Below are 22,279 nucleotides of genomic sequence, written 5' to 3' on the forward strand. Positions count from 1 at the left end.
CGATAACTGCCTTGTGGGTTTCCAACCTGTATTATTCTCCGAAGACATATTTTCCTCTAGCTGCATCTGTTTTTGCCCTGTACCCATTGCTGCCGGTCCCAGAATGGTGACTATATGGTTGCACCTATTCTCGATACATTGCTCACCTGGGATATTTACGTCCCCTTACGCTTGCTGCTGTCAAGGCAAACACACTCTTCCTACTAGTTCTGAATTTCAGCTTGTGCAATTTAGTACTTCCATCCGGAATCTGTGTGCCCATCCTTTCTCGCTTTCCCTGTTGCCAATTCGCTGCATTAGATGCTACCCTCGTTCGCGGCCCCGATTCCACCCGCCAGCATTTCCCTTTTTCAACGGACGTGTTCCTACCATGTAAGCCACTGACCCTTCCCCTGCCTAATCTTCCCAGCCTTTCACACTTTTCTCCTCTTCTTTGGTTATTTTTAATCTCCATTAAGGTGCCCTCGGTCAAGCTGTCCCACATCACAGGAACTGGTGGTGCCCCTCCTGACTGCTGGCACTCCTACTGTTAAGTGGAAGCCCACGGGGCCGATGCCCCCCCCCCCCCCCGCCTCCCCGCACCTGTTGCCAGGAGCGATCATACCCGGGGATGGGGGGGGGGAATCGAGGAATGTACGTCGAGGCGTGACGCCCGCGCTTAGGGTGAGAGGCGGCACTAATCCTTTCTGTCACGACGCGTGGCAACCGGTGGATCGAATGCGCATGCAGCAAGCTGCGCATTCCACTGGGCTCGGACCGCCGAGCCCTGGGCTCCGCCCACTAGTACATACGATGCAATTGCTTTGCTATTGGTCCAAATTGGGCGAGAGCTAGATTACTCAAGCTCCGCCCAATTATCGAAGCGGTTAAAACCCGCGGGAAACGACGACTTGGGACGAGCGCGCCGAGTCTCAAGCTCGGCCGTTTTTAACAGCCTTTTTTTTATACAGCCTTTCTTTAAACTGCCTTTTCTTTAAACTGCCTTGTCATCACTGCCTTGTATTTCGGTCCCGTCCTTAATAAATAAGTTTTACTTTAAGAAGTTGGAATTGCTGCCCCAACCGGCAACGTGTCGCCGGACGAAGACCTGAAGTGCTCTTCGTACTGCTAACCGCCGTTCCCATCAGCAGGAGGGCAGGAAAGTTTAACTGGTGCCGTGACCAGGATCGTCTGAGCGGCTTCCTGCAGAGCGGTTGGAGGCAGTACCTTCCGGAAGATTGACGGAGCACAAAATCTTGGGGAGAAGCCCCGGGGACCAAAGTCCAGGCGAGGTCTCGGAGTCACTCCACGTCAGCGCTGACAGCGAGGAAGCGGACCGACGGAGCGGAGCGCGACGACTTCGGCGGCATCTGTGGCTGGCGACTTCATCGGCCTGGAGGACGTGACGGGCACCGCAGTGAACACCGGTGGGACTCCCACCCCTTCCGCCACCACCTCAACGTGAACAGCGGAAAGACACCGACCCAGCGCAGCACGAACAAGAAGTCTGCAGAACACAGGTGGGCCCTTTCCCGTTTTCTCCGGGAACGCGATGTCAGTCACTACCCGAGCACAGAGGCTGCGCGTGGGAAGTCAAAACGCTAGTGACACGTATTCTGACGGGGAAGACACGGAGAACGTGACGATTATGGATTGGCAGAGTGCTAACACCCCGGCGTGTGACAGCAGCCATGGTAGCACGCGGTTGAGGGAGCAGGAGCTCGAGATTGAAGCTCTTAAGCTAAAAATTCAGCTCCAGACGCTGATTCAGAAAGGTCAGAACACCTCGGGAAATGGCAGCAGAAGGGAAAAATTGGGTCGGCACGCGGATGATCTAAGGGCAGTCCTCGCGTCAATGCGACAGTCGGAAGACCTCATTCCTGCATGGTTCAAAAGCACCGAAAATATGATAAGGGCCTGCGAGATCCCGATTGACATCGCGGGGCCAATTATAATCCCCTTCCTGAATGAAAAAACTCGGGCACTCGTGGCTAATCAGTCGGTCGACACGGTAATGAGTTTCGAGGAAAATCGGGAGCTAGTACTCGCGGAGCTCAGATTAACTGCTGAAGAATACAAGCGCAGGTTCTACACTTGTAGGAAAGATGCCGAAAGCTGGGGTCAGTTTGTCACCCAGCTGGACGTAACGCTTGGATACTATTGGCAAAGTAGGAAAGTGAGAACATTAGAGGACGTTCGGGCCTTAATGGTGGCAGACCGCGCTAAGCAGACTATGCCGGACAAAATGCGTGAGTACATTCTCCAACAGGAGACATAAGTGGTTGAAACCCAAGGAGCTTGCGCAACTTGCTGAACAATATGATGACAGTAGGCGTGGGCGCCGTCAAGGGGCTGCAGAGGAGCCGAAAAAGTATTTGGCAAAGCCGCGCGAGCCACGGAATCAAGGAAATCGATCCATAGACGAGCACAGGGAACCGCCAAAATGCTATGGCTGTGGTAAATTCGTTCACGTGCAGTGGAACTGCCCACAGAAGAGGCCCAATGTAGGGTCTGGTAATGAGCTAGGTCATGACCAGCAGGACGCAAAGATGACAGCGAGAGCCGCGGTCGAATCCGTAACGCGAGCTGAGGTTATGTATGGGCGCGTCCATCAAGGCCCATTAAGAATCCTTCAAAAGACATGGACAGGGAACTGGACACCACCTATGGGCCTAAATAAGGCTTGGCATCTCAGTCGTAAATTTTGCGCCACTGCCGTCGCCACTCCCACGCACCACCCGTTAAGAAACGTTGAACTAACTGGTGGCCACTCCCGCAGTTTTTGTTCCTTAGAAAAAAATAATGGGCGACCTGCAGTGAATAAAAACCAAATGTTTTTTGGACCGCAGATCTTATGATGATTGACGAAGCACGTGGCTGACACTCAAGTCAAACGTGCCAACACCAAGAACTGAAGAAGAAACCTAACGCTTGAAAAACGCGTTGTTAGGACACATCTTAAATCATGCGCTCTGAGAGCACAGCCCGAGCATTGAATCATGAACAACGTGTGGATTTCTGGCAAAATATTATAGGCATTAGGAGTTTGAGACGACCAACTGTGCTACACATCTGCTTGGTAGGGCAGGCGCCTAGCTACATTGTGATATCTGTAAAACCTTCCACATTGTAGGGAAGGTTAAAATTTTTTAGCAAGCGATAGATTACTTTGTCACGAAAGGAGTTGGGATATGTCAGTGGCAGTCTGCCTTATCTGCTTAGAAGCAATATCTTTTGTATTTTTCCTTTTTTTTGTTAATTTCAGTGCAGTGTACACATGTTCTATTGAAATCTACTTGTAGGTCTTTCATTGACGTATTAAATTCTGTCAACTTTTTACTGCACCTCCTGTCTGTATTTCTTCGTCCCGATCTGAAGTGGCAATCTTTCGTTATATAATGATAATTATGCTATTCAGATATATGTAATATGGGGAGCTTTGCTAGGCCAAAAATTATGCTTACACTATGAAGGATATTCTAGTACAAGGTTTCAGATAAGTTAAGACCAGATGGAGCCCTATAACGTGCATCAAAATCGCAGAGCAAATGCTTGCTATTGCATTTTGCCTCTACAAAAATGCCGCTACCATATCTGGATTCCATCCCACAATCTTAAGCTTTTCTACTACTTGACATACACGGGAAATTTAGCCACTGAGGATAGTAGTTAGGCGAGACAACTGCACATATGAACTAGCCTGCACTCTTTCTGCCCATCCATCTTCTTTCGATCCATCTTCTGTTTCCGGGAAGTATATACTCACGAAAGAGATGACTATAATCAATGATTTTCAAAGTGACCAGCACATGTTCATCGCAAATGCACCCTTCAGTTAATTTTTAATTTGTGATCTGTTTTGGCTCCACTGCACAGCAAATTTAGCAAATTTTAGACAATTTTTCGGGGACTAAACTTTTTCATGTATTTTTGCCGCGTTAATAAGAAGATTTGCAGTGTGGACTATGGAAAAGTGCATCTTATAACCCATTCGGCACTTCAGATAGCATAAAAATATTATAAATAAAATTACCGTTTGGACGACGCAGTCGGGCCTTCCAAAAATTTAACAAATTACAACTTCACTGGAACCTACTCTACACAGAAGCGACCTGAACACTATTGTGAGCATATTTATTGTTTTTCCCACAAATATTTATTCCAGAGAAGTTGCTTTGTCAGCAGGTGTACTAAAGAACCTACTGAACATATTAACAAGTCACAACTGTTTATAATATTTATTATGCATAGAGTAGAAACAGTTCATTGTTTCGCTGCTGCCTTCATAACTTTTCCTTCATTTTTTGTTCACATCTATAAGAATGCTTCGCTATCCCATTGTCTTGCCATGCCATTGCCAGACTTATTCTATTATTCTTGATGGTTTGAAGCGGACTGCACATTGCAAATATAGAAACCCACTGAAACACTCAGGTCAGGAAAGTACATACTTAGGTATAACATATTGTTTGCTGCCAGCTGCTCTCTAAATATACGGTTACCTGTCTTGCGGTTTATGACGAGGCCAGAAAAAAAAACCATGCCGTCGGTGGGATCCGAACCCACTATCTCCGAATATCGCGTCCGGTGCTCTACCAAGTAGTTTTCTTTAAGCAACAGAATAATCGAAGTAATATTCTCCCAGTAATCAGCACTAAATAATAAGAAAAGAAACATTTCCCTAAGCACCTTGGTTTTGGTGACTGTTGGCTTCCTTCATATGTATGTCAAAGGAGCCCCACATTTCTCTTACCTTGTCTGCTAACAACTTAACGAGCGTCTCGGTTCTGGCAGTCTTTACGCCATCGGTAGCATTAGAAGGCTCTCGCTCAGTTTCCGCTCTCGCTGTTATATGACGTTCCACGTCATACTCGCTGTAATACAGGAAGTGCTGCGTCCACCACTATGGACGACGGTGGCCCTGGGGAACACTCTTAAGGCTCGCTTACACGAATTAAACATAAATACCCACGAGAGCAGACAGATTGGACAGCTTTCGCCGTAGCGCAGCTGGTAGAGCACCGGATGCGATATGCGGAGGCCGTGGGCTCGGATCCCACCGGCGGCATGGTTATTTTTTCTCCTGCATTGTAAGTAGTTTTCTTTCAGCAACAGATTAATCGAAGTATTATTCTCCCGCTGATCAGCAATAAATAATAAAAAAGAAACATTCCCCCATGCACCTTGGTTTCATTGACTGTTGGCTTCCTTCATGCTTCATATCTTTGTCAAACGAGCCCCACATGTCTCTTACCTTTTATACACACACACAAACACACACACACACACACACACACACACACACACACACACACACACACACACACACACACACACACACACACACACACACACACACACACACACACACACACACACACACACACACACACACACACACACACACACACACACACACATATATATGCCTTTGTTATATACTACGTATATTAAAACTATGTCTGGACCATTACCCAACTTTTGTCTCGTGTTTCCCTCTCCGCTCGGATGCCCTGTTCTGTGTTCGGTATTGCCGAAACATGGCTATTTATGATTCGTCATTTTTTCGATGCATGCCTGCTGTGAACGTTGTTCCTTACAATTATCGCAGGCTTACGCTAATCTCCCCTTGGTTGAATTCTTGGTTATGTCAAACCAATCGGGAAAACATTCCAAAAATATTTCGTCACATCGCAGTTCACCTATGCAGATGGCCACCAGTCGTTCACTGCAGAGAGCTTTGTTGAGAAAAGCGTAGAGGTGTGGCCGACGTCATTTTGAAGCTGTAGGATGAATGGATAGAAAAAAATTTAATCGCATCAAATTTGAAATCCTCGTGACCCTTACGGGTCACTGGGTGCCATGGTCGATCTTCGGTCCAGGATTCCGCTCTTGACAGCTGCCAGCGTGGCTCGGCGTACGAGGAATCATTGCGCTTCCTCGTCCTGGCTGGCGACTAAGTGCTCCCACTGCGTCACACTAGCGTGGTCTATTCTAGGCTCTAAGTCTGCCTAAGGGCAGGTCCATGTGACATGCTCTAGTGTAGCTTTATCCTGGCACCACGGAAATTCGTCTGCATATTGTCTAGGAAAGGTCTTGTGTAGTTTGTGCAGGTCCGGGTAGGTACCGGTTTGTAGTCTGCGCCTACTCTTTGGAGAGCCTTTTGTGTTGGGTTCGGTAGCGTTTCCGCTGACCCCTGTAATGACCGAGCATGTGGGGGTAACAGGGTCAAATTTCCCCTTGGTGCAAAGTGTTGAGTCTGGGCGGTTGACGTGCCCTCGTGCTAACTCGTCTGCTGCCACTTTGCCCCTCATACCCTCATGTCCCGGAACCCGCACTATGTATTTTTAGTGTTTTTGTGTCTTCTCGTCGCGTGTAGAATATGATTAGCGATGCTGTCGATCCAGTTTCTTGTGTAGTTTCTGCATGCTTGTTTAGAGTCGGTCACTATGGTGAGGTTCTGTCCTGTTGCGTTGCCGTGGGATATTTGCCAGTGCAATGGCGGCCTCTTCAGTTGCCCCTATGCTTGGGTTGTTTATCGTTGCGCTGGTTATTTCTTTCCTTTCTTCGTCTGTTACAACGGCGATCGTTTTGCGTTGGTATCGGTACTTTGCTGCGTCCGTGTAAACTACGCTGCTGTTGTCGCTGAATTCCCTGCTGAGTGCTCGGACTCTGGCTTGTCATGTTTCATCGTGTATATAGGGGTCCATGTGTTTGGGTATGGGTATTACCGGGATGTTGTTTCTGTCTTCATTATTAATCTGTTGCTGCTCTTTTTGTGTACCATGGGGCAGCGATAATTTGTACATTAGGTGTCTTCCTGATCTGGTTTGAGTGAGTCCGTCTAGCTGCGCACTACGTTGCGTTTCTCGTAGTTCGTCGAAGGTGTTCGATACTCCCAGTGCAATAAGCTTTTTGGTTGATGTTGACATAGGAAGTTTGAGCGCCGCTTTCTACGCTTTGCGTAGTAAGGTGTCGATTTGTAGAGTAACTTGCTTGTTTTAGTTCGCGGTAGGGGAGACTGTACGTCACTCTGGTCGTGACGAGACCGTCGATGAGTCTTAGGGTATCCTGTTGTCTCATCCCCTTCTTTTTACTGCTGACTCTTCGCACGATCCTGGCGACTTGCTCTGTTGTATTCTTAAGAGAGGCGATGGTTTTGCTACATCGTCCTGTGTTTTGCCGCCACATTTTGTAGTCTATTTTTAAAACGTCACGAATGTATTCCAACAGGCCTTCGAACCTCTGCAGTTTTCCTGAATGGCACAAGCTTCTCTTGGAGTCCTATATAAGGCCGCGTGCTCTATATTATCTCACTAATAATCACCCTCTTGTGAATCAGCCTGACTAATCCCAATTAAGGACAAAGGCTTCTCCCATATCCCTCAAACTAATCGTGTCCTTTGACAGGTTCGGCCACCACATCCCCGGAAACTACGTAATCTCATGTGCCCAACTGCTTTTCTGCCACCTGGTTCGCTTCCTTCCTCCTACGATCCATTGCTACTAATTATGACCATCGGTTGTCTGCCTTCACATCACATCTTCTTGCAATTATGTTTTTTCTTGATTTAAAATACGCTATCATTTAGCCAAATTTGTTCTCTGGCCAATTATCCTCCCTTTTTGTCCCTTAACGTTGCATCTATCATGTTATTTTTATAGTCCGCTGTGCTGTCCGCAACCTAATTCCAATGCTTTTCGTAAGTACAGTCAAGATTTCTGCTTCACAGGTGAGTACGGGAAAGATAAAAGTATTTAATGATTTCGTGTTAAAAGGTATTGAAATAGCGCAATTCATGACCGGAGTGTGAATGCTAAGTGACATTTATTCTCCTGTTATTTCGATCCCGTGCTCATAATCAGCGACTATCTGCCCTGAGTAGATGCATTCATGTTTCGTCACCAAAAGTAAAATTCTCAGTGCTTCCGAGTCTAAGAGGACCTTGGTGTGGGCTGGTTGGTTCATACTGCTACGACAAAGACTGACAAAGCGCAACGAAACTAGGACGAGTATAAGAAACACGAAACACAGGACAGGCACTTCCTGTGTTTCGTGTTTCTTTACTCGTCCTAGTTCCGTTGCGCTTTGTCAGTCTTTGCCGTAGCTTCCGAGTCTATTGAATAAACTTCATACTTCTTTTAAATATTTTGAAGGGCCACCTCCCACCTTGCCGCGCGGGGGCTCAGTGGTTATGGCGCTCGGCTGCTGATCCGAAAGACGCGGATTAGATCCCGGCCGTGGCGGTCGCATTTCGATGGAGGCGAAATTCGCCCGTGTACTGGGCGATGTCAGTGCACGTTAAAGAACCCCAGGTGGCCAAAATTTCTGGAGCCCTCCACTACGGTGTCCCTCATACCCTGACTCGCTTTGAGACGTTACACCTTCATTAATCATAAAGCACAAACTATAACATGCATACTCTAGGCATAACTTGTGTTTGCGCTTTTTGTTCACTTGGATGAAAAATGAGTTCCCTATATTTATCGCAGGCTTACGCTAATTTTTCTTATGGTTTAATTCGTGGTTGTGTCATAAAAATCGGTAATATAATAGGTAATATGACTTGGCAGCAGCGGCAGCAAGCTGTGAACATCATTTGAAAAACTGCTCTTTTTGCAGCGCTGTCTGCATCCAGGTCCCGCCGAAGGATTATACGAAGTGCTGCGTCGTCTCCTGACTGCAAATTGCCCTTGAATTCGCCCCTGCCACGAGGGGATTCCTGGAGGTGTTCCTCTGCACATGCGCCGCCAGCCAGCTCTGCCCATCAAAAAGCGGAGCACTCTCAGTCGCCGGTCACTTGGCTTCAGCGGCAGCAGGCTATGAACATCGTTTCAAAAACTACTCTTTTTGCAGAATCCCGATATTCATTCCCGCGCAAGCCTGTGCCAGAGCAAGCAAGAAGGAAATCATCAGCGTCGACGTCGTTCCGACTGGACGTGCGGAAACTACCTTCGCTCCTGCGCAGTGGGGCTTTGGTGGCGCCAGCACCGTCGAAGCGCATAAAAGGAACTGTCCGGCACACGTACCGTTAATTGGCAGCAGGGGCAGCGCAGCTGCCTACGTTTATGAGCTTCTATCTCATCTGTTTTTACAGGATGGTTTGTTGGCTGTTTCTTATCACGCTGCTTGAGCCTCTCTTTTATTCGCTATTGCTGCTGCCCTTGCGTGTTCTTAATTGATGTTGCATTCAATCGGCACTGTATTAGTGAAGTTACTTTTTTTTTCTTTCTGTGTACTGTCTTCAAAATGACGAAACAAATCAACGATCTGAGGGAAGAACTGAAACAGGAGATAGAGGCCGCTCGTGAAGCGGTGTAGCAGGATTTACGTGCCGATATGCGAGAACTGCGAGCGGAAATACGTGAAAACGAAAAAGGCATGACACATGAATGTGGTTTTTGAAGAGTCGAAGAAGGATTGTAGTGTTGTTAAGGCAGAAAATGCTGCTCTAAGACAAGAAAGTCATTGAACTGCGTGCTGAGCTTGATCAACACCACCTAGACTTTTAAGGACTCTCCACGACTTCTCCTCCGACGCGTGACGTCACAGCACTACGACGCGGGAGCAGCCACCGCCGACCGCTGCGGCAGCACCTCCTGGCGGCCGCTGCCGCCGTTCTCCTCCCGCGCTGTTTCAAATTGTTGAAGTGCGGAGTACTCCGAGGCGCATTTGCGTATAGCAAATTGAAGATAATGAATTTCACCGTTTTAAAAGACATGAAAGATATCTGGTTCAATGTAACAATCTTCGCTGGCATTTCTGAAAACTGTTCAATCTTTTAAAAGCTTACTTTGTGCAGTTTTTTTAGTAAATTGTTGAAAGCAATCATTTGAAAGGAGACATCGCGATTGCTGTAAACATCACTACCGTCGTGTTTGAACATGTGCTGCACGTGTCGTGTGTTACATGCTGTTCCTCCGCCGTTCTTTCTGTGTCATTTGCTGAAGCTTCCTTGCGGGCTGTGAATACTCGAAGTGCAATACTGGGAAACGTCTGTGAAAGTGCTGTGCGCGTGTGACAGTCCCTGAGCCATTTGTTAAAATGCCAGGACACTGTTGTGTTCCCGGCTGCCGCGGGAATTACGATGGAGAAAAGACTGTGCGCGTCTTCACTTTCCCAGCTGATGCTGACAGAAGGAGGCAATGGTTGAAAGCCATTCCACGGGCTGATTTCGAACCCGGAAAGCGCTCAGTGGTAAGTCGAAAAAGCGTGATATTTATTCCGCGACGTAGCTGTGTGTACATAATGCGCTACAACATGCCTAGTGGGCGAGCTGGAAATATTCTAAATTTGAAATATTTCACTGCGCTAATTGCTATTGCACCCATGGAATTAATCATCTTAAATATGCTAACCTTATCTGCGCTGGGCTTTGCAGGTCTGCGAGCGGCACTTTAAAGAATCAGACATTCGGACTTCTTCTAAGTATGTGGACTCAAAAACGGGCAAAGTCGTCGAGGCAAAATTGAAGATCGCTCGTCTCAGCTCCGACGCCATTCCCAGTGTATTCCCGAACTGTCCCGCGTACCTTTCTGCGCCCGCCACTACGTCCCGAGAAGCACCGACTGAAAAAAGAATGCGTCTTGAAGCAGCTTCTTTATGAGATGCCATCGCCATGTCACTCCAGACACACGAGGAGGAAGAAGCAAAGAACAAGATTGACACTTTCCAAGTTCTACTGGAGTGCCTTCCTCAAATCAAGCTTTCTGATTTCTGGAATGTTATTTCTCGACCTGTCTGCGTCCTTTTTCTCAATCTTGCTGTTGATGACGTCCCTCGTGTTTTGTCGTCAGTCACGGTCTTAGAGAACCTCACGGTGAAAGTTCATTACCGAAATGTGCAGCTGATTACAATTGATGGCATAGATACCATCCCTCACACAGTACATGATATCCGTTGCTTGATAGGTCTGCTGGATGCTGTAGAGTCGTTTCACGGAAAATTGTTGTCTAAGCATGAAGAAAAAATTGATGGTTTGCTTAAGTTGGCACTTTCCCTGCTTGAAGATGCCTTAAATTGTGAACTGGCAGATGTTGAACAACCCAATGCAGTTAGTTCTTTGAAAGAGCAAGTTTCTCTTCTTGTCACGCATAGCAGGTCATCCCGGTATTCTGCAGAGTTGCTGGTATTCTCAAGCATTTTATTTACAGTTTCTCCGCATGCTTATAGGTTCCTTCACAGTTCCGGAAACCTTAGATTACCACATCAATCTACAATACGTCGTATATGTAACTCCTACAGCGTAAGCCCGGCAGCTGAACAACAAGGCACTTCTTTCCTATCGTATGCAAAGAAGCTTGTCGCAGCAATGACGGAGCATGAAAAAATTCTTGTACTCATGATGTACGAAATTCACCTGCAGCCGTATTTTGATTATAAGAGAGGAGTAATTGTTGGTGCGGCTACAAATAGCCCTAATGCAGCAAAAACAGCCCATGTTTTTATGATGCAAAGCTTGCTTTCGCGTCAGAAGAATGTTGTGCACATACTTCCAGTAGAGCGCATCAACGCAAAGCAGCTTCACACTATTCTGCATAGCATCATTACTCAGCTAGAGCATGTTGGGTTGCGTATAATCGCAGTCATAGCTGACAATAACTCAATCAACCGGAAAACAATGTCACTTTTTGGGGCCCATTGCAAACTTCGGAGTGTGTATCCACACCCTGCAGACTCTAAACGTCCTCTCTTTTTTCTGATTGATCCTGTACACTTAATAAAATGCGTCAGGAATAACTGGATCAATCAGCAAAATACTGGAACATGCATGTTCTTTCCTAGCCCCACAGGACCTAATATAAAGCCACCTATACTTACAGCTTCATTTAAAACACTTCAAGAACTTCACTCGAAAGAACAGGGTCAGTTGATTAAATCAGCACCATAACTTTCGTCTAAATCTCTGAACCCATCGAATATTGACCGACAGAATGTCAAGCTTGCGCTAAGGATTTTCAGCCCGTCTACGGCAGCAGCTCTGCGAGCATGTGGGCCCAGACTTGAGCTAGATCATGTGTCTGGTACTGCACAGTTCCTTGAAACAATAACAAAGTGGTGGAACATTGTAAATGTAAAGACATGCAACAAGGGTACTCGACTTCGTGATGAGCTGCAGTCATCGATTACATCAGCGTCAAGTCCACAGATCCAGTTTCTGTTAAGTATAGTGGAGTGGCTAGATCTGTGGCAGTCTCTCAAATTTGACACAGGCATACTTACAAGAGAGACTCACAGTGCGCTCCGACTCACAACAGACACCTTGGTAAAGGTGACTAGGTATTGCCTAGATGAAATGAACTTCGAGTATGTACTTTTAGGAAAGTTTCAGACTGATTGCTTGGAAGAGAGGTTTGGCAAATACCGCCAACTCTCCGGTGCGCAATACCACATTTCCATAAGACAAGTCTATGAGTCGGAGCGAAAGCTTCGTCTGCAGAACATTCTGGAGATCCCAGAGTTTGAGGCTGCAACAGATGCGGTGGCAGTAAACGATGCAGTATTTGAAGTGTTTGACATTGGGGTAACGGGCGACGATTATGCGAAGGCGCCAAATCTCCCAGCAACCACTTACGTTGCTGGCTATTGTGCCCACGCTGCGTTCAAAAAGCTGTCATGCATGACTTGCAAAGAAAATTTAATGCTAGAAGATGAAATTGAAGAAGAAGGTGAGGAGTTAGTCAAGGCCATGACTCGTGGTAGTCTCAAGTTTCCGCAGCCTGCCATAGTAAATGCTGTTCTTACTGCTGAGATAGTTCTTGACCAACTGAGAAGCGAACAGCATGCGACACAGTTTCATGCACTACCAAATCAAAAGGAGGCTCTCTTGGCACTCACACATGATGTGTTAAACGACGGCATTGACTTTGATGTGTGTGAGAATGGGCACACTCCACAGTTGGTAATGCACTATGTCCTAAGTGCAGCAGCAAATACGCTTCTAAATAACCTCTGTAAAAGAAAAAATGATCAACTTATAGTTGAAAAGGCTGCAAAAGAAAAAGAGAGAAAATTGAAGACATTGAAGAATTGACTACACTGTGTGCTTGTGACTGTTTTTGTTAGTTTTTTAGTTTCGAAACCAGTTTTTGCGTTGTATTCTTATATATTCTGCATATTTTCTTTTGTTTGCTTTCTGTTTGCAACTTTTCTGTTGTTGGCTTCAGTTACTGCATTTTATGATTCAGTGCTGTAACAGTTTCCTTACCTCCTACTTCTACTGATCATGTTTCTCATCTGAAAATAAAATACGACTTGTGAAAGTCCTCTGCGTTGTTCATTTTCAATAAAAAAATATTACGAACGTATCTTCACACATGCGCGCTTTGATATAAAGTCAGTAAAAGTCTGCTAAAATGTAACTGCTTATACTTTCAAGGAAGCAAGAACAAAAAAAACATTCGGTTAGGGTGTTGGCAAGCAAAACACGATTTAAAAAAAAAGTAATTTTCTTTTCGAGAGACATAATCAGCACTTTGAAATGCGCGAAATGCGTGCGAGCGCGGAAGCCGAACCTACTGGGCCGTCGCAGTGCGGTGACGTCACGCAAACGTGGAGAGGCCTCAAAAAGTCTAGGGGGTGTTGGCTTGATGCGATTAAGAAGCGCCTTGCTGACACTGAGTTCCGTCTGACACACTTAGAACAGTACTCTAGAAACAAAAACATTGAAATCAAGGGCCTAGATGAAAAACCCGACGAGGACGTCACTAGCATTGTCCGTGATCATGGTGAGCTCGCCGGTGTGGCCATTGCCCCTGACGACATTGAGTCTAGCTACCGCGTACCGTCCAAGAATAAACCCAGCTGCATTGCTGTTCAGTTCTGTCAGCGCCAAAAGAGGGATGCCTTGCTCGAAAAAGCTAGGAAGCTGCGCCTGAAGAATTTTCACCTTGGCAATACTTCGCAATCGCCTGTGTTCGCAAATGAACATATGTGCCCTACTCCCAAGTGTCTTCTGGGACTGGCTGCGGCCAGAAAACGTTCCTTTGGCTGGAAGTATGTTTGGCGTCGCAATGGCAAAATATACGCAAAAAATCTGACTCTCAAGTAATGATTATCAAGCAGGAACATTATTTAGAGAGGATCCAATGAGAGGTAGCTTTTTGCCAGCTAGGAAAAAAAAAACAATGGAGGTGGTTATAGAAAACTACCTTTATTGAAGGGTAGTCGCCAGATCTATAAAACTTCTCCAACGACGTCGGACACGTGGCATTCTCACCATTTCATAAAAAAATCTCACTGCATACAGCGGAAGCTTTCATAGTAAGCCAGAATAGATTGCGAAAAGGAAATACAGCACCAACGCCTACCCAAGACAAACGCCTTCATCGCCCATGACAGCCATTTTTTCCTTCAGACGCTCGAAGTATTTTTATTCACACTCGGTGCGCTAGAAACTGCAGCAATGCCGATTTCGCTCTCACGAAACTTTCCAAATGAAACGACATATTCCTAATGACCACGGTTCTTAAGAGGGTTCACCAGTGACATTGTCAATAGGAAATACATGGGAACTTTCAGAAGCTGCAGCGTGTCTAAAACTGGCTCGATTTTCATGAGGTCTGTGGCAGCGTTTTCTTCCTTAATGAATGGAGAAATGTTGCACACAGATATTATTTTTTTAAGTTTCATTTTTTTACAAATCACAGATAAATATCCAGAAAAATTGCACCTTTAGGTATGTCGGTCTTTCATGTCATCTCATGAAAAAACTAAGCCAAATATCAGAATTTTGTCCGCACAATTTCCTCCCTTTTTCTTTCTTGATTGTCAAGCTGCAATTTTCATTCATATCGAGCTTAGTATTTGCGTTTTACAGGCTCTGAAAGTTGTGTATGTATTTTTTGCGGGGATTTGAAATTTTCGCCAAATTTTACTAGCGCGACGTGGCTCCATCTGGCGTCAGAATATTTTGTCGCTACTACACTCTACCACCAGCCTCTTGGTTGTCTGTGTTCGTGCGCGCAGGTTTTTACTCAGAACTTGTCAGACCTGAGCCCTTTCCTTTTTTCTTGCTTGGGCTGTATTCAAAAAGGATTTCTGTCTCTCTTTTGCTCGAGCGCTTGGTGCGGAAAGGAAGTGGAATACAAGGCCACACCCAAAAGTGCCCCCCCGCCCCCGCCTTTTTCCCTCCCGGCAGCCACATAATAAGGCCTTGTTAGTGCAAAACACAGGATGGGGGCTCCCTATTCAAGACAGTGTGGGAGAACAGCATTGTTCCTTGCCCAGCGCAAGGACGCAGTGACCCAGGTGTCGATACAAGTCAAGAATGAAGCCGCAAATATTCCTCATAGGAGGGCCTCGAGCCGATAGCGGCCGGCGCTTACATGAACCCACAAGCCTGGTTGCTTGAAAACCGGTACTGGTACGCACGCCGAGCCGGGAGTCAAAGGGTCGGTCCAGTCAATTCCGCCGCAAGGGATAGGTGACTCAACTCGACCCTGAACCGATGTGCTTGTAAACGCCGTTGGCTCGAAAAGTAGGGTTATTGAGAGGGAAGGGGATAAATGCGAACTTGCTTTCCACGTGCGCCGTCGCACCTCCGATACAGCGATGGCGTGACTCAATCTTGGAGGCTGCTACTGCTTGCTCGACGCTTGGTGTCGCTACAGCTGAACCAGTCTCGAATCGCTAAATCGAGTTCGTGTAAACACGCAGTGGTTGAGTTGGATTTACCATGCTCAACCCGACCCCCGAATCGACCCGAAGCAATCGGGTTCATGTAAACAGGGCTAATGGCGTAGACTGATTGTCATGGCGTAGCGATTAACCTCCTTTCACTGAGGCACTTGCCAACCACCTGCGATTTCTGGCTATACTCGCGGACAACTATGTATTCCCGTGCAACAGCCCACATCAAAGGGAGAAAGGACCGTCTCCTTCTTTATCCTGCTCAGCCCCTGCTGCACTGCAACTGCGACGTCATGAGAACCGGTCGAAGCCAACGCTCGGCTTTGGCTCCAAGCTAGTGAAGCCAGAATGTGACCAGAATGTGCCGGATCGGCATCGAAACATCGGTTCTCTAACGAATCTTTGGTCGAGCGTCGCTCTTTTTCCCCAATTCTCCTCGCGACCAGGCATATCTCTGCCAGAATGTTCCCGTTATCAGTGCAGGTGCTGCCCACTGGACGCGGGAAAGCATGGTTGCACCTTATCTGAAGAAAGGAGCTCGCGGGTTTCCGAGCCCCCTACTCCAGAATAGACATCTCTGTGGTGCGAATAACGTGATGTCAGACGTTCATGGCCTGGCTGGCAAAATCATCCAGTTTTGCTCCTGAACCGGTTTCACATGTGTCAAGCGTTCCCCAGCCGTCTTTATTCTCCCAATTAGATACGCCTCGGTATGCGCCGCACCTAGTCGCACCTCCTGCACTACGCTTCCAAAAGTCGCACATGTCAATCAGAAAAACGCTCGGCAGGGGCGTTATGTAAATATATAAAATATATAAAAGAACATAATATAGCAGAGCTCATAATGATACTTTTTCGGATATCATAGTAGGTGTGGAATTTTCGCTTTCAAACCCCTGACGTCATGACAATTCAGGTGCGCTGCCGTTTTTGTGTTCAGAAAGAGCACACGCGGTTGGCGTGGCTGCAGTGGCCTTCTTCTATTAAATTGCAATTTTTGTTATTTTGAACAATAAACTACTACTAGCAACTTTGTACAGAACAGTTGGTAGTCGCTTGTGCAATGGCGAAATTCGCGTTCAAAGTCACCACAAATAGCAACAGGACGATCTCAGTGTTTTTGCAAACCACGCATCTCACCCTTTTACCCAAGTGTGATTTGTTCCGTGATGAAATTTTAAGCAGTGAAGGAGACATGAAACGTAGTATTTCAGCAGTAATTTAGTTACTGAAGTGACTATCGCCCATAAATAAATTTAAATGAAGAATTCGGCGACTCGATAGCAACAAACGTGCTCAGTGGTCATCGAAGAGGAACCTTCCAGATAAGGCGCTTAAAACAACTAAAACAACCCAGAATAATTTCGAAATAGTTGCGCCTGGCTGCATTCCTTCTAGATAGCGCTGGTCGGATCTCGCATAACGAACTGATATTACCGCGAGCAAACGGTTTTGAACTTGAACAAACAGTTTCGTGGCATTCCTTTTGTCAAAGAAGCATCGGCCAGATGCTTGAACAAAAAGTAAGGTCAACAGCAGCAAAGACAATGGAAAATAAACACTGACAGCGTAAACAATGAGAGCGCAAAAAGCTTTTCACAGAGGCCGCGCCGTCGAATCGGCGTCCACACTCGTACACGGTCACCAAGATTGTATTGCGTGTGGCGTCGGAGGAATACGTGGAATACGGAATAGCCGGCCAAAGTGCGGAAGGGAAGGTGTTCCCAGGGTGTGTCAAAGACTCAAAAGATGACTCACACTCATCTGTTCTGGCTAGGCTAAACCAACACTGCTTCTAACTACAGGCTGTATACCCCACCCTATCATTGTAAATGTTTTTTCGCAGAAAAGATGCGAGGGAGCTTAGGGGGGACCCAAACCGGAAAACGTACTTTTCCTTGTGGCAGCTGAGTTGTGGGTTCCTGGAAAAGGGTCCATTCTGTGACCACCACCCCTTGAGACGGTTTATTCTTTTGTGTTTTGGTCTCCCTGCTTTGGCAGGATATACACAGAAAGTTCTCGGCCCTACTTTTTGTACGCGGAAGAACTAATACTTTCGTGTCACGGTCGAGGAGATGTCGCGGTAGAATTTACACACCTGGAGGGGTAATAGAAGTTACCTCCTTTTTGTGGTACTTAAGTGCTGCCATCTATCGACAGAAAAAGTTCAAATCTGAGTCGCCTCGTAGCTAGTAAGCCCTCTTAATGCCAGGCAGATAGCCGCCTTGAGTACGGATGGTGCGCAGTAGAGCTGAGCCGTCTTTGCGCACATTTTACGAGTTGGCCGTTTGATAACGCCGGGTCAGCACATAAATTCTAACCCTTCTACGATGGCTTCTTATGTGAGTGACTTTGTGAGCGGCTGTTCATTAAATGACTCTCGCCAGTGCTTGAACTGCATACATTTTCACCTGAGATCGGGCCGGAATAAGAACGGCGGCCTCGAGGTTTTCTTTAGCATGGCCAATAACCGATTTATGTAGTGATGTTTTCAGAAACATGGCTTGATTTCGAAGAGGATGCGGTTAAATTACCTGGCTACAAGCCTTATTTTGTTAACCGTGTAGGTAAACGCAGTGGCGGCATATCCATGCTAGTCTCCAAGATATCGAGTGCGAATTGCTCCCGGAGTTTTCCGGCTCTACTCCTAACTTCGAGGTGCTTGCACTAAAATCGCGGAAATACGTATTACGTAAATCTCGTCGCCCGCCATCCGGTGGTGTATCTTCGTTTTTCACCTTCACAGATTTACTCTTAGAATTTGTCAATGCTCAAAAATGTACTATAATATTAGGCGGCGATTTCAATATTAATTTTCTTGCCGAACATCGTACAAAGATCATGTTTGAATCTCTTTTGAACACTCACTCTTGTCAAAATGTGATAACGTCACCTACAAGACTGAGTGAAGGTTCACAAACACTCCTTGATCTTTTTACAACAAACTTTGAAACCAGTCGTACCAAACCTGGTGTCATCAATTACTGTTTTAGCGATCACCTTCCGATTTTCATTTCAGTGTATAATGGGTTCCGAACTATTGCGAAATCGGAGGCGCCTTGGTCTCGCTCACAAATCAATCCGCGCACTTTATGAAGATTTCGTGATTGCATTGCGGCAGTGAGCTGGAATGATGTGCTCTGTGAACATAACGCTGATATATCCTATGATACGTTTGTGAAGAAATTTTTATCACTGTATAAAACCTGTTTTTTTCCTGAAAACATGTGCTAGGTCAAAGAAAACCCGTAAGCCATGGGTAACGTCTGAACTCCTTAACCTGATAAAAAAGTGTGATCGGCTCTTTCAGAAGTTTATCAGCAACAAATGCCCTGAGGCTCTTAGAACTTTTAAGACCTATAGAAATCATGTCACCAAAGAACTTCGTGCTGCTAGAAATCGTTATCACTATAATCTTCTAACTTCCTCGAATCAGCAATCTGGTGACGTCTGGTGCAGGTTAAACCAAATATTTGGCAAATCTCCAGAGATGCTTACAAAACTAGAAAATAATGGCGTAGAAATTTCAGGGGTGGACTTAGCTAATACATTCAATGACCATTTTCTTTCTCTAACCTCAGTGTGGTCCAGTGGAGACTACTTGTCTTTCATGAAACATTAATTCCAATAAACTGCGTTTCTTGATCCTGTCTTAACCACATCTTAACCAAATATTAACCACAGTTGCCAGTTTGAAAAACAGCTCGTCCACTGACAAAATGGGTCGTGAAGTAGAGCCTATAAAATATATTATTGACGTAATTGCACAAATCTTGGCGCATATATTTAACATTTGCCTTTCTTCGGGGGTGTTTTCTCGGAGCATGCATTGTGCAAAAGACACGGTAGTATATAAAAGAGGCGACAAGAACAACCGGTCCAATTACCGTCCGATTTCAATACTACCCGTTTTCTCTAAGGGACTCGAAAAATTTATTCTTAAACGATTAACTTCTTTTACTGATCGCTACGACATCTTAGCTCCCGCACAGTATCGTTATAGAAAAAATCTACCCACTGAACTAGTGCTCCTTGCTCAGAAAGAACTCATCCTTGAAAATTTTGAAAACAAAAACATGGTCCTTGGTATCTTCCTTGATTTTACAAAAGCTTTCGATTATTTTAACCACAGTATACTTCTACAAAAGTTGGAGCATTACGGTATTCACGGTATAGTCCACAAGTTAATTTCGTGTTACCTTCAATACCGAACCCAATGCGTTGTTATAAATCGTCACTCTTCTGTCGTCAAACGGGTTAAACTAGGTGTTCCGCAAGGAAGCATCCTAGGTCCTTTTCTATTTAATTTATATATAAACAACATAGTTAACATTGACCCTAGTGCTACATACATTTCAAAACAAAGAGACGCCGACCAGTAAAACGAAAAAATTGTATTGACGTTTCGGCGCCCAGAACGGGGGCCTTGTTCACAATGGAAACACACCAAGAGGGTTCGTCTTTTTAAAAGCTATAGTAATCGCCGTAAAGATCGCGCGTAAATCGGGTTAAGATTGCCTTCGTTACGATTAAGCGTGTGAGCCGTTGTCTGTATCACCAGGGACTCGAGATGAAGCCGTGATGTTGTCAGTTTCTCTTTTTCGATGATTCTTGCTTTTTCCCAATCTATTCTGTGATTTGCCGTCACCGCGTGCTCTGCCAAGGCGTTATTGCGGGTATCTTCTTTCTGCACATCACGAGCATGTTGCTGTAGGCGCTTCTTGTAACTTCCGGTTTCGCCGATGTAAACACCGTTGCAATCTGCACAAGGGATGGCGTAGACAACTCCTGGGAACTTCTCTTTTGGCAACTGATCTTTGACGTTCATCAGTTGTTGTCGCATTTTCTTGACAGGGACATGGGCAACTTGCACGTCATACTCTCGTAATACACGGGCGAGGCACTCACTTGTTTTCGGCACATAAGGAATAGCCGCACGTTTTTTGGGCGGAAGAGGGGCGTCCGGATGACGAGGCCGTGACAGCCGTCGTTCTGTGGACCTGATGAAATGGCTTGGGTAACCACAGCTAGTGAGATCTTTTCGTACCCTTGACGCGTCCGCAGCGGCGTCAGTGGTGTTTGTGCATATCTTCTTGGCCCGCTGCATTAAACTGCTCACAACGGCTCTTTTTTGGGCGGCAGGATGGACGGAACTGAAATGTAGGTAGCGGCCTGTATGTGTAGCCTTTCTATACACGCTAAACGACAACTTCTGGCCTTTCCTTGAGACGAGGACGTCCAGAAAAGGCAGACTGCCGTCCACCTCTTCTTCCAACGTAAACTGAATGGCGTCTTCCTGGCTGTTCAGGTGTGTCAGAAACTGGCTCACCGCGTCCTTGTGCAGAATGCAAAAGCAGTCGTCGATGTAACGGAAGAAGACCTTGGGGGCAGGGTGAAAGGAGGTTAACGCGCGTCGCTCCAATGACTCCATGGTGAGGTTAGCGGCCGTCACCGAAACAGAAGCACCCATGGGGGTCCCATGGACTTGCTTGTAGTAGTTTCCCCTAAAAACAAAGTAGGTATTGCTCAGGCAGAAAGCAAGCAGCCGGCGCAGGTCCCGTGCTTCTATTGGCGATCTTTCCGGTAGAGAGGCATCGCTATCGAGCGCAGCGGTGCATACGTCGACAGCAAGGTCAGTCGGTACACTCGTGAACAGGGACTTCACGTCGAAAGACACCATCAATTCACTGTCTTCGATCAGGGTGTTGCGGGTCTTCTCAACAAAGTCGTATGAGTTGCGAACGTGGCAAGTCCCATGGCCAACAAGCGGGGAAAGAACACGGTGCAAGAATTTGGAGAGGCTGTGCAGAGGGGAGCGGGTAAAATCCACGATAGGTCGCATTGAAACTCCTGGTTTATGTATCTTTGGCAAGCCATAAAACGCTGGCGCGGAACCATTGTGGCATAGTAACTTGTAGTAGAGCGGTTTTTGGCTCGGCGGGACGAACTGAAATACGTCGGCGAGAAGCTTCTGTAGTTCCCTCTCCAACTTGAGTGTAGGGTCCTTCTTGAGGCGGACGTACGTGTCACCGTCTTTCAGGAGAGACAGTATCTTGCGGTCATAGTCAGACTTGTCCAAAAGGACTGTCGCGTTGCCTTTGTCTGCTGGCAAAATTACAATATCTTTGTTGTCACGGAGGCTCTTCATAGCGGATTGTTCCTCGCGAGACAAAGCAGAACGGGAAGGCCCGCGATGAATGGCGTTGAGAACGCCCACCACCCGTGTGCGGGCCTCTTCGCGGCGAGTGTTCTCAACTTGGCTGATCGCATTTTCCACAGCGCATACCAACTTCTTCCTATTCGGTGCAGCTCCTAGGCTGAAATTCAACCCCAAATTCAGAACAGCCTCTTCAGCTCGGTTGGGCTTATACGATGAAATAGGTTATAAAGCCCAACCGAGCTGAAGAGGCTGTTCTGAATTTGGGGTTGAATTTCAGCCTAGGAGCTGCACCGAATAGGAAGAAGTTGGTATGCGCTGTGGAAAATGCGATCAGCCAAGTTGAGAACACTCGCCGCGAAGAGGCCCGCACACGGGTGGTGGGCGTTCTCAACGCCATTCATCGCGGGCCTTCCCGTTCTGCTTTGTCTCGCGAGGAACAATCCGCTATGAAGAGCCTCCGTGACAACAAAGATATTGTAATTTTGCCAGCAGACAAAGGCAACGCGACA

At 46.4% G+C, this 22,279-nt stretch overlaps 1 pseudogene; it reads left to right on the plus strand.

Annotated features, from left to right (window-relative positions):
• The first annotated feature begins 11,504 nt into the window (after positions 1-11,504).
• On the plus strand, positions 11,505-13,013 carry LOC144130062 (uncharacterized; annotated as a pseudogene).
• The last annotated feature ends 9,266 nt before the right edge of the window (positions 13,014-22,279 follow it).

The sequence above is a fragment of the Amblyomma americanum genome, chromosome 4, assembly GCF_052857255.1.
Source record: "Amblyomma americanum isolate KBUSLIRL-KWMA chromosome 4, ASM5285725v1, whole genome shotgun sequence".
In the NCBI taxonomy this organism is placed as follows: domain Eukaryota; kingdom Metazoa; phylum Arthropoda; class Arachnida; order Ixodida; family Ixodidae; genus Amblyomma; species Amblyomma americanum.